The sequence below is a fragment of the Diceros bicornis genome, chromosome 12 (genome assembly GCF_020826845.1).
Source record: "Diceros bicornis minor isolate mBicDic1 chromosome 12, mDicBic1.mat.cur, whole genome shotgun sequence".
Classification (NCBI taxonomy): Eukaryota; Metazoa; Chordata; class Mammalia; order Perissodactyla; family Rhinocerotidae; genus Diceros; species Diceros bicornis.
The window spans coordinates 25,464,943-25,477,089 of NC_080751.1; the positions used below are offsets into that span (position 1 = coordinate 25,464,943).

The 12,147-nt window shown below is 38.0% G+C and overlaps 1 long non-coding RNA gene across 2 annotated transcripts; it reads right to left on the minus strand.

The window, feature by feature from the left end:
- Window positions 1-1,472: 1,472 nt before the first annotated feature.
- Window positions 1,473-11,962, minus strand: LOC131411930 (uncharacterized). Of its 2 annotated transcripts, XR_009221673.1 has the most exons (5): window positions 11,927-11,962; window positions 11,152-11,242; window positions 7,553-7,650; window positions 7,035-7,094; window positions 1,473-1,548 (listed from the first exon to the last, which is right to left on the minus strand). It is a non-coding gene; the product is annotated as an uncharacterized LOC131411930 (long non-coding RNA). The 2 variants fall into 2 exon arrangements; XR_009221672.1 differs by having other exon boundaries at window positions 11,152-11,945.
- Window positions 11,963-12,147: the final 185 nt, after the last annotated feature.

A 12,147-nucleotide genomic window follows, 5' to 3' on the forward strand; every position in this document is an offset into this window, starting at 1 on the left:
GCAGCGGAGCGCGAGCACTTAACCACTAAGCCATGGGGCTGGCCCCAAGACCAATGTTTCTTAATCATTTGTTCTGTTAAATTTGTTTTGATATAAATTAAGCCACTAACTGCTTTGTTAAGGGTTTGCCTTGGGTTTTATAACAGTTTACAAAATAATCAAGCCAGTTGTATTTTAGGGAATGGAAGACCAAATAAGAAAGCTCAAATAGAGGTTTGATATAGTTATAATTCTAAAGTAATGAAGGGAAATGCATCCTGTTAAGTATTTAAAAGGTATACTTTTAATAATGAGAAAGGATGACTACCCTAATGGGACAGAAGTTTTGCATACTTTTTTTCTCTTGAGTGCTATTTATTGCTCACCCTCAACTTTTTATTATGAAAATTTTAAAAATATAGAAAAGTTTAAAAAATAGTATGAACATCATATACCCTCCACCTAAATTTAGCAATTATTGACATTTTGCCATACAGTCAGTTCTATAACATGATGTATAGCTAGAATCATGGTGTGCAAAATTGTACAATAAAAACCACAGGACTTAGAGAAGAAATGGGGGTAGGGGCACAACACTCAAATTTCATCGGTAACACAAATAACTGGAACCTAGTAAAAACGTGTTAAATGATTAAGAAATACATACTATATTAAATATGCCACTTTACGTTGAAAAACACCTAACGCTTGCTTGTGCAAGTGGATGTTGGAAGTTGCAGCAAATGTCATTGCAAAGTGGTAGGAGGGTTATCTGAAATCTGACAAAGTTGTAACACCAGATGTGGATGGGTGTGGCTCATAAAGGTGAATTGATTTATCTAGGTGTTTTGAGATGTGTACATTTGTATGTTTTGTTCTTAAGCAGTTCGATTGAACTGGGTGCACTTTTCTGTGTTCACCTTTTTTCCTGAGGAAATCACATAAGCAAATGTGAAATGAATATTTTGCTCAAATTGTTCACTTGCCTCTTTAAGATTCTCTCTGTCAGCAGTTTGACTATGATGTGTCTCAAGTGTGGATCCCTTTGGGTTTTCTTGTGTTTCTTAGATGTACAGATTAATATTTTTTCTAGTAGTATTTTTGAATTGAGATAGGGATCCAAGTTCAGAAAGACTGAAGTAGCTAGTTGTGGGACAAAGTACTAGAAAAGAGGAAGATTTACAGCGATAGTTCCAGAGGTGAGTAGAGTAGTCGTCTTGAGTTTTTGGCTGAGGACTTGTTTCTGCATCTGTAGGGTAAAATTATCCTGAGTCCCTGGAATAACCACTGGAAAGCAGCAGAGCAAAGTTTCCAACAGGCAAGGAATAGTTTAAATTATCAGGGGGCTGGCCCTGTGGCGTAGTGGTTAAGTTTGGTGCACTCTGTTTTGGTGGCCCAGGTTCACAGGTTTGGATCCTGGGTGGGGACCCACACCACTCATCAGCCATGCTGTGGCAATGATCCATATACAAAGTAGAGGAAGATTGGCACAGATGTTAGCTCAGGGCAAATCTTCCTCAAGCAAAAAGAGGAAGATTGGCAATGGGTCTTGGCTCAGGGTGAATCTTCCTAAACAACAAAAATAAGTAAATAAATTCTCATCAGCCAGAATTGTAATACACAGAGAATCAGAGCCATCAGAAGGGTATTGCCTGGGCCAGCCCCATGGCTTAGCAGTTAAGTGCACGCGCTCCGCTACTGGCGGCCCGGGTTCGGATCCCGGGCGCGCCGCTTCTCCGGCCATGCTGAGGCCATGTCCCACATACAGCAACTAGAAGGATGTGCAGCTATGACATACAACTATCTACTGGGGCTTTGGGGGGAAAATAAATAAGTAAATGTTTTTAAAAAAAACTCTTTAAAGGACCCAATAAAATCCAGCACTCAGTAATATAAAATTCATTTCTGGCATTCAAGTCATGCAAATGAATATTAGTAACTTGAAGCTGTATGGAAAATAAAGATCTCAATAAAGGTAAATACATGGGTACTCAAAAGATGGTATTGTAACAATGGTTTTTAACTGTACTGTCTGCTGCATGATTTAAGAGACTGATAAATTTAAAGAAAAAATTATTAGTCTAAAAGCTAGTATTCTAACTTTGGTTTGTAACTTCAAATCTTCTTTTCTACATAATTTTAAGAGACTAGTGCACTTAAGAGAATTATTTAGTTTATATTTTGGGGCACAATATATAAAGATATAATTTTGTGACCTCAACAACTAAAAGGGGTGGGGACAAAGCTATAAAGGAGCAGAGTTCTTGTATGTTATTGAGGTTAAGCTGCTATAAATTCAAATTAGAGTGTTATAACTTTAGGATGTTAAATGTTATCCCCAGGGTAACCACAAAGAAAACAGCTATAGAATATACACAAAAGGAAATGAGAAAGGAATTTAAACATTTCACTACAAAAGATCAACTAAACAAAAAAGACAGTACAGTCATGTGCCACATAATGACGTTTCAGTCAATGACGGACTGCATATGTGATGGTGGTCCCATAAGATTACTACTATATAGCCTAGGTGTGTAGTAAGCTATACCATCTAGGTTTGTGTAAGTACACTCTATGATGTTCACACAATGACGCAATCACCTAACGATGCATTTCTCAGAACATTTCGCTGTCATTAAGCGACACATGACTAATTCATGAAATGAGGGACTAAAAACCTATAAGGCACATAGAAAAGAAATAGAAAAATAACAGAAGTAAATTCGTCATCAGTAATTTAAATGTAAGTAGATTAAACTCTTCAATCAAAACAGAGATTGGCAGAATGATTTAAACAAATGATCCAACTATATGCTATCTACAAAAGACTTTAGATTCCAAAAACAAATAGATTGAAAGTGAAAGGATGGAAAAATTCCATGCAAACAGTAACCAAAAGGGAGCAGGAATACCTATACTATCAGAGAAAGTAGAATTTAAATTTTTAAAAAGTTATAAGAACAAAGGAGGACCTTATATATTATTAAAAGGTTAAACACAACAACTAGATATAACAATTACAAACATTTATGCACCTGACAACATCAAAATATGTGAGGCAAAAACTGACAATTGAAGGGAGAAATAGTTCTACAATAATAGTTGGAAACTTTAATACCCCACTCAAAATAACTGATAGAACAACCAGACAGAAAAAAGTAAGGAAATAGAGGACTTAACACAATAAACCAACTAGGTCTAACAGACACATAGAGAACACCGCTCCACAACAACAGCATACAAATTCTCAAGTGCACATGGGATATTTTCCAGGATACACTCATATGTTAAGCTACAAATTAAGTCTCAAGAGATTTTTAAAAGGTAGATAGCATGCAAAATATATTCTCTGACCAAAACAGGATGAAATTAGAAATCAATAACAAAAGGAAAACAAAAATTTTAAAAATTATGTAAATTAAACACTTTTAAGCAACCAATGGATCAAAGAAGAAATCACAAGGGAAATTAGAAAATACTTAGAAATGAATGAAAATGAAAATACAACATACCAAAACTTATGGGACACAGCAAAAGCCGTGCAAAGGGGGAAATTTATAGCTATAAATGCTTACATTAAAAAAACAAGAAAGATCTCAAATCAACAACCCAACTATACAACTTAAGGAACTAGAAAAAGAACAAACTAAACCCAAAGCTAGAAGGAAGGAAGTATAACGATCAGAGCAGAGATAAATGAATAGAGAATAGAAAACAATAGAGAAAATCAATGAAACCAAAAGATGGTTCTTGGAACAGATCAACAAAATTGACAAACCTTTAGTTAGATAGACTAAGGAAAAAAAAGATACAAATTAATAAAATCAGAAATGAAAGTAAGGACATTACTACCAATTTTACAGAAATGAAAACGATTATAAGAGAATACTATGAACAATTTGTACACCCACAAACCCACAAACTACATAACCTAGATCAAATGGATAAATTCCTAGAAACACAAAAGCTACCAAGTCTAAATTACAAAGAAATAGAAAATCTGAAGAGATCTATAACTAGTAAGGAGATTTAATCAGTAATCAAAAATCTTCCAAAAAAGAAAAGCCCTGTATCATAGCTTCACTGGTGAATTCTACCAAACATTTAAAGAACTAATATCAATTCTCAAACTTTTCCAAAAATTGAAGAGGAGTGAACACTTTCTAATTCATTCATTCTATGAGGCCAGCATTACCCTGATACCAAAGGCAAAGACACTACAAAACAAAGAAAACTACAGACCAATACCCCTTATGAACATTGATGCAAAAATCCTCAACAAAACACTAGCAAACCAAATTCAGCAGCATATTGAAAGGATTATACACCATGACCAAGTGAGATTTTATTCCTAGAATGCAAGGATATTTCAACATAGAAAATTGATCAATGTAATATACCACATTAACAGAATGAAGGGAAAAAACACATGATCATCTCAATTGATGCAGAAAAAGCATTTGACAATTTTCAACACACTTTCATGATAAAAAAGACACTCAAGAAACTAGGAATTGGCAAGCCGGCCCCGTGGCTTAGCAGTTAAGTGCGTGCGCTCCGCTACTGGCAGCCTGGGTTCGGATCCGGGTGCGCACCAATGCACTGCATGTCCGGCCATGCTGAGGCAGCATCCCACATACAGCAACTAGAAGGATGTGCAGCTATGACATACAACTATCTGCTGGGGCTTTGTGGAGAAAAAGGGAAAAAAAGGAAGAGGATTGGCAATAGATGTTAGCTCAGGGCTGATCTTCCTCACAAAAAAAAGAAAAAAAAAGAAACCAGGAATAGAAGGAAACTACCTCAACATAATGAAAACCATATATGAAAAACCGACAGTGAACATCATACTCAACGGTAAAAGCCTGAAAGCTTTTCCTCTAAAATCAGGAATGAGGCAAGGATGCCCATTTTTACCACTTCTATTCAATATAGTACTGAAAGTTCTAGCCAGAGCAGTTGGGCAAGAAAAAGAAATAAAATTCATCCAAATTGGAAAGGAAAAAGTAAAATGATCTCTGCAGATGATATCATCTTATATGTAGAAAGACCTAAAGATTCCACCAAAAAAGCTATTAGAACTAATAAATGAATTCAGCAAAGTAACAGGATACAAAGTCAACACACAAAAATCAGCTGCATTTTTATACACCAACAATGAACAATCTGAAGATCAGCCCTGAGCTAACATCCATGCCAATCCTCCTCTTTTTGCTGAGGAAGAATAGCCCTGAGCTAACATCTATTGCCAATCCTCCTCCTTTTTTTCCCTTTTTCTCCCCAAAGCCCCAGTAGATAGTTGTATGTCATAGCTGCACATCCTTCTAGTTGCTGTATGTGGGATGCCGCCTCAGCATGGGTGGACAAGCTGTGCGTCGGTGTGCGCCCAGGATCTGAACCCAAGCTGCCAGTAGCGGAGTGCATGCACTTAACTGCTAAGCCACGGGGCTGGCCCCTACAAAAACAATTTCATTCACAATGGGATCAAAAAGAATAAAATACTTAGGAATTAACCAAGGAGGTGAAAGACTGGCACAATGAAAACTACAGAACATTGCTGAAAGAAAGACAAATGGAAATACATCCCATGTTCGTGAATTGGAAGACTTAATATTGTTAAAATATCAATACTATCCAAAGTGATCTACAGATTGAATGTAATCTCTATCAAAATCCCAATGACATTTTTTGCAGAAACAGAAACAAACCCATCCTACAATTTATATGGGATCAAAGGGATCGCAAATAGCTAAACAATCTTGAAAGAAAAGAACAAAACTGGAAGACTCACACTTCCTGATTTCAAAACTTACTACAAAGCTGCAGTAATCAAAACAGTGTGGTACTGGCATAAAGACCGACATTTTTTTAGATCAATGGAATAGAATAGAGAGCCCAGAAATAAACCCTCGCATATATGGTCAAATGATTTTTGATGAGGGAACCAACATCATTCAATGGGGAAAGGTCAGTCTTTTCAACAAATGGTGCTGGGAAAACTGGATGTCCACATGCAAAAGAATGAGGTTGGATCCTTACCTACCACCATACAAAAAATTAATTCAAAGGGGATCAAATGTAAACCTAAATGTAAGACCTAAAACAATACACTCTTAGAAGAAAACAAAGAACAAAAGCTTCGCAATATTGAATTTGGCAGTAATTTCTTGAATGTTTTACTAAAGGCACAGGTAACAAAAGAAAAAATAGACAAATTGGACTTCATGAATATTTTAAAGTTCTGTGCATCAAAAGCCACTATCAACAGAGTAAAAAGCAACCCATAGAAAGGGAGAAAATATTTGCAAATCTCATATCTGATCAGGGATTAATATCCAGAATATATAGAGAACTCCTAAAACTCAACAACAAAAAAACAGACAACCCAACTAAAAAATGGGCAAAGAATTTGAATAGACATTTCTCCAAAGAAGATATACAAATGGCCAATAACCACATGAAAAGATGTTCAACATCAGTAATCATTAGGGAAATCCAAATCAAAACTACAATGAGATACCACCTCACACCCATTAGGATGGCTACTAGCAAAAAACCAGAAAACAAGTGTTGGCGAGGATGTAAAGAAATTGGAACCCTTGTGTACTGTTGGTGGGAATGTTAAAATGGTACAGCTGCTATTGAAAACAGTAAGGCAGTCCCTCAAAAAATTAAAAATAGAATACCAGGCAGGCCCAGTGGCGGTGGTGTGCTCTGCTTTGGTGGCCCAGGGTTCGGATCCCAGGCATACACCAACGCACTGCTTGTCAACCATACTGTGGCGGTGTCCCATTATAAAGTAGAGGAAGGTGGGCACGGATGTTAGCCCAGGGCCAATCTTCCTCAGCAAAAAAGAGGAGGATTGGCAATGGATATTAGCTCAGGGCTAGTCTTCCTCACACACACAAAAAAACAAAAACAAAAAGAAGGAATTTCTAAAAAAAAAAAGGAAGGAATTTCTGATATACACTACAGCATGGATGAACCTTGAGGACATTATGCTAAATGAAATAAGCCAGTCACAAAAAAGACAAATATTGTATGATTCCATTTACATGATGTACTTAGAGTAGTCAAAATCATAGAAGCAGAAAGTAGAATGGTGGTTGCCAGGGCTGGGAGGAGAAGAGAATGGGGAGTCATTGTTTAGTGTGTATAGAGTTTCAGCTATTCGTTCAATATATTTTAATATATAATTTATATTTATTTAATATATATTTTAAGTAGTTTAAAGCCACTTTATTAATATAATTATACTATATAGGGCCGGCCCCGTGGCTTAGTGGTTAAGTGCGCGCGCTCCGCTACTGGCGGCCCGGGTTCGGATCTCGGGCGCGCACTGACGCACCGCTTCTCCGGCCATGCTGAGGCCACGTCCCACATACAGCAACTAGAAGGATGTGCAGCTATAACATACAACTATCTACTGGGGCTTTGGGGTAAAAAAATAAATAAATAAATAAATAAATTATACTATATAAATATATATTAACTCATAGTAATATATTATTCTATAGATATATAAGTGAGACAGCCAAAGGTGGAAAATAAATACAAGGTATGAATTACTGACCTGGCCATAGCTTTAAAGCAAATTAAGTTCAGTTTCCTGTTCATGAAGGACTTGTCCAGACAGCCGCCATAGAGTCATTGTGACTTAGAATTGTCCATCTAAGGGTAAAGGAAAGAAATTAATTTGCCAATTTCTCGTCTCTCTCATTGGTCAACGCTTGTCCCAGGGTGTTGATTCTTGCCCAGTGCCTCCAGTCAGATGCTGGGGAAGCCAGATCTTGGGCCACTGGTTCAGTGCTTCATCTGAGTCTGGAAGTGGTGTAAGGAGCCAGAGCCTCCATGGGTGTAGTCAATGTTGCTTTAGCACAAGAGATGTAGACTCTGCTACTGCAGCAGGGAGCAAGAGGACCAGAGAGCAAATGGAACTAAGGAAATAGTCAGGTATCCTAGAGAAGAATTAGAGCCTTGGTTCTCCAACCTGTAACACATTAGAATCATCTGAAGCATTCTAGAAGCTATACTGATAACCAAGTGTTCAAATTATTTACTTCTGCATTAAAAAATTACTCCAAAACTTAGTGGCTTAAAAACCACTTAAAATATATGTTATTAAATATATTAATAAATTATTACAAGTTAAGGGGCCGGCCCGATGGCGCAAGCGGTTAAGTGCGCGCGCTCCGCTGCAGCAGCCCGGGGTTCGCCAGTTTGGATCCCGGGCGCGCACCAACGCACTGCTTGGCAAGCCACGCTGTGGCGGCGTCCCATATAAAGTAGAGGAAGATGGGGACGGATGTTAGCCCAAGGCCAGTCTTCCTCGCCAAAAAAAAGAGGAGGATTGGCAGATGTTAGCACAGGGCTGATCTCCTCACACACAAAAAATTATTACAAGTTAATGTATAATTATATAATAATATTATGTTATGTATTATCATACTACATATTAATATATAAATAAAATATACAATTTATATTTAATGTATATTTTAAGTGGTTTCTAAGCAACTATATTTATTTCATATGTAATTTAAATATAATTATTCTACAGATTTTATAATTTCTGTCATGAGTTCTTCTGTAACCTATGAATTGTTTTTTAGAAGTATTTTAAAGTTTCCAAACTGAAAAGGCTTTTCTAGTTATTCTTTAATTATTCTCTAACTTAATTGCATTAAGTGATCAGAGAATGTTGATTGTTTGATGTTAATCCTTTGAAATATGTTGATGCTAGCTTTATGGCTTAGTACTATGGTTACATTTTATAATGTTCCATGTGTTCCTAAAGTAATGTATACTCTCCAATTGTGTTTTTTTAATATATATATATTAGCTATGTTATCATCCAATAGCTATGTATTATCTAATTGTTAATTGTGCTGTTCAAATCTTCTATACCCCTTCATATGTACACAAATGTATCAAAGACTTCCACAGGACTGTTCACAGCTGCTTTATTCACAGTAGCAAATGTGGCAGCCATATAGCTGAGCTGCTTGGATGTCCCCTAAAGACAGGATCTGCTCTGAGGAGTGCAGTCAATCGATACAGCAGTGTGCTGGAGCCTGCTGGTACGGACTTGAGAGAGTTGATTGTAAAATTTTCAGCCATTACTAATTTGTTAAACACAGCCATTATTAAAAATTAGTTTTGCTAAATTACAATTAAATAATGTTCAAAACAAAGATAATTTCTCAAAACTCTTTACCTCCTCTTCTGTTACCATATTTTACTTATATTTATATGCTCTTGAGCTTATTTGCACCTACTATATCTCTGCAGTGAAAAACTATATAATGGTGTGCTACTGGACGTCCTTCCCCAAGTTCATGTTCAGTGATGTCACATTGGTAGCTTGGAATTGGCCTTGGTGGGAGTATTGACACCATGTAAATCAGCAAATGCTATAAATTGGACTTTTAAACTTAAAGTGATTGACAGGGAAAATGTTCATAATGCAGGAAAAAAACTTAAAATTGTGTGGTGCCTGTAGCCACTACATTGTGAATAGCACAAAAAATTAAGGAAATCTTTCAATATTAGAAAAGTATTTATTTCAGTGAAGAAGTTGCTCACGATATTGAAAAACAAGTGAAATTCTGACATACATTTTGATTACTTCACTTTCATCTTATTAATATAAGCAAAAATATCAACCAATATCCATGCTGGAACTACATTGTTAATCAACTGCAACCACAGGCTGGCTTCAGATACAAGAGTTCAGCAAAAACTAATGAAAGTATTCTGGGAGAATCAATTGTTTATGAGGAAGTCACAGTAAAGAGTATATTTTGATATTTCTAAGTTGTATGCTACAATCCTTTATATCACTAAAATTTACAATAAGTGTGTCATCACACACACAAACACACACACACACTTTCCCCCAGAGAGTCTCTCAGTAACCATTTACCAGCATACCAGCACTTGAGGATTTTTCACAGTGTTCCATCTGAGAACATGTTCTTCCCAGGGAGCTCTAGCCAATGATTGAGATGGTAGGGCTGGTAGGGTCTGGCCATTTCTGCCCATCGCAGAACTCCTCTATGAGCAATCTTAGCACTGGAGCTCTCTTTTTAACTAGCTGAGACTTTCTCAGAGCTGCACTGCAGTTTCAACCTCCTCCTACACAACATTTTCCCTTCCCTCTCTCCTTTCTAAGGTGTCAGATCGTATGTTGGCCTGAAGACTTTCCTGCTCCTCTTCCTTTTTCTTTCACAGGAATTTTGCCCAGTAAATCTCTTGCACTTCTAATTCCTTCTTGGTGTCTGCTTCCTGAAGGACCCAAATTGACAGCCAAAAAATGGAAACAACCCAAATGACCATCAACAGGTGAATGGATAAATTTAAGATAGTGATAAAGACAACGTTAATAGTGCAGATTAAATATGAGTATGTCTTGTCTGTTACATTATGAATAGCACCAAAAAATGAGGAAAATTCTTCCAGTATTGGAAGATTATTATCTCTTTAAGCAAAGAATTCTATTCAGCAATTAACAAGAAACAGACTACTCATATATACAACAACATGGATGAATCTCAAAGAAAAATAACAGTATGCTGAGCAAAAAGAGTACATATGGTATGATTCCATTTATATGAAGTTCTAGAACAGTCAAGGGGATGAATGGGGAACAGACTGGGAAGGGGTACAAGGAGAATTTCTGAGATGATGGAAATGTTCTATATCTTAATAAGGGTATGATTTCATAAGTGTATGCATTTGTCAAAATACATCTATCTATACTTTTAAGATCTATTCATTTCAGTGTATATGTTCCATCTCAATTCAAAAGCGCAAAAACAATTCTTCCTATAATGATGTAAGATGTGTCATTTTCTTCTTGTGGATCTGTCCATTTCTGTTCTGTATACTTTGAGGCTATGTTATCAGATATCTGCAAATTTAGAATATTGCTGGTGAGTGGAAACTTTTCTGCTCTTCTACATACACACACATCGTGTCCTCGACACTCATTCCTTCTTTTCTATTCTATTCTTGCCTAATCTTCCATTTGCAGTGCTTCAGCATGTAGACCTCTATTGCTGTTTTGGGGTCAGGTTTGTACCTAATCCCAAGAGGGGCACATGCAGCCACAGAACCAGCTGCATGTGAAAGACCGGAAGTCCCTACTCTGGTCACTTGGGGTGTCCATACCTCATGGGCTTCCAGCTCTGGCTTCTGTTCAGAATCCAGCCAGCATCTGTTCCAGCGTGCGAAGCAAATCTCAGCAAAAACAAAGAGCAGCCTGAAGGAAGTGGGAGAGTAGGGGATTTTGCAGGTGCTCACACTCCAGACCCGCGAACAAGAAAGGCTTAGAAACAAGAAAGGCTCAGACCTCAGAGATGGGTTCCAGACGGGGTACGCATGCTGCATACCCTAACTTTATGGTGGCAATGGCTGGTTGTAGGGTTGTAGGTCCGGGGGCACAAGGAGGCTGAAGAATAGAGAGGGGGAGGTTGCAGCAGCCTCAGCCTCAGAAAGCAGGAGCTTAGGTAGCAGGTGGCTGAGACTGCACCTCATCTGCTCTTTTAAGGCTAGGCCTCTCCTACAGGCACGCGGCCTAGCGGGGAGGCGCCATTTGAAGCACCCAAATCTCGCGCGGGAAATGGTGGTAGGGTGAGGTGGAAATGGAGTGTGTCTGTGGTTACTGGTGAGCGCTTGCACCCTCCAACCCCACTACTATAAAGCTGGTGAACCCAAGCAGCAAACGCCCAGTTCATACAACTGTACTGTCACTCACTGGTGGGTGGGCCAGGCTCCACCGAACTCTGGCTTTTATTGGTCAGGGCAAGAAGAACACGAGTGGGATAACTAGCAGCCTCTTTCGGATTGGTCGATTTCTGCTAGCTCTCAAGTCAATCAGAGAAAAATGTACTCCTTCCCATTCTCTGGCTCCCGGGGGAACCATGTTAGGTAGCAGAATGCAAACCTTGCCGCTGTTCTGAGATCACCACACAATAGCATCCTCTGCTTTCTCCTGCCGCCGCCATCTCCTCCTAACATGTTATTTCATGCGCTCTTTTTTGCACAAAACGATCTGTTTCATGTGAGAAGTCTACGTTTAGGCGGTGAGGCGAGAAACTGGGGAAGAGGTGCTCTGTTCCGCCAGCCGACCCTCTAAACCAGCAAAGACTGAGTAATGACTCCTGT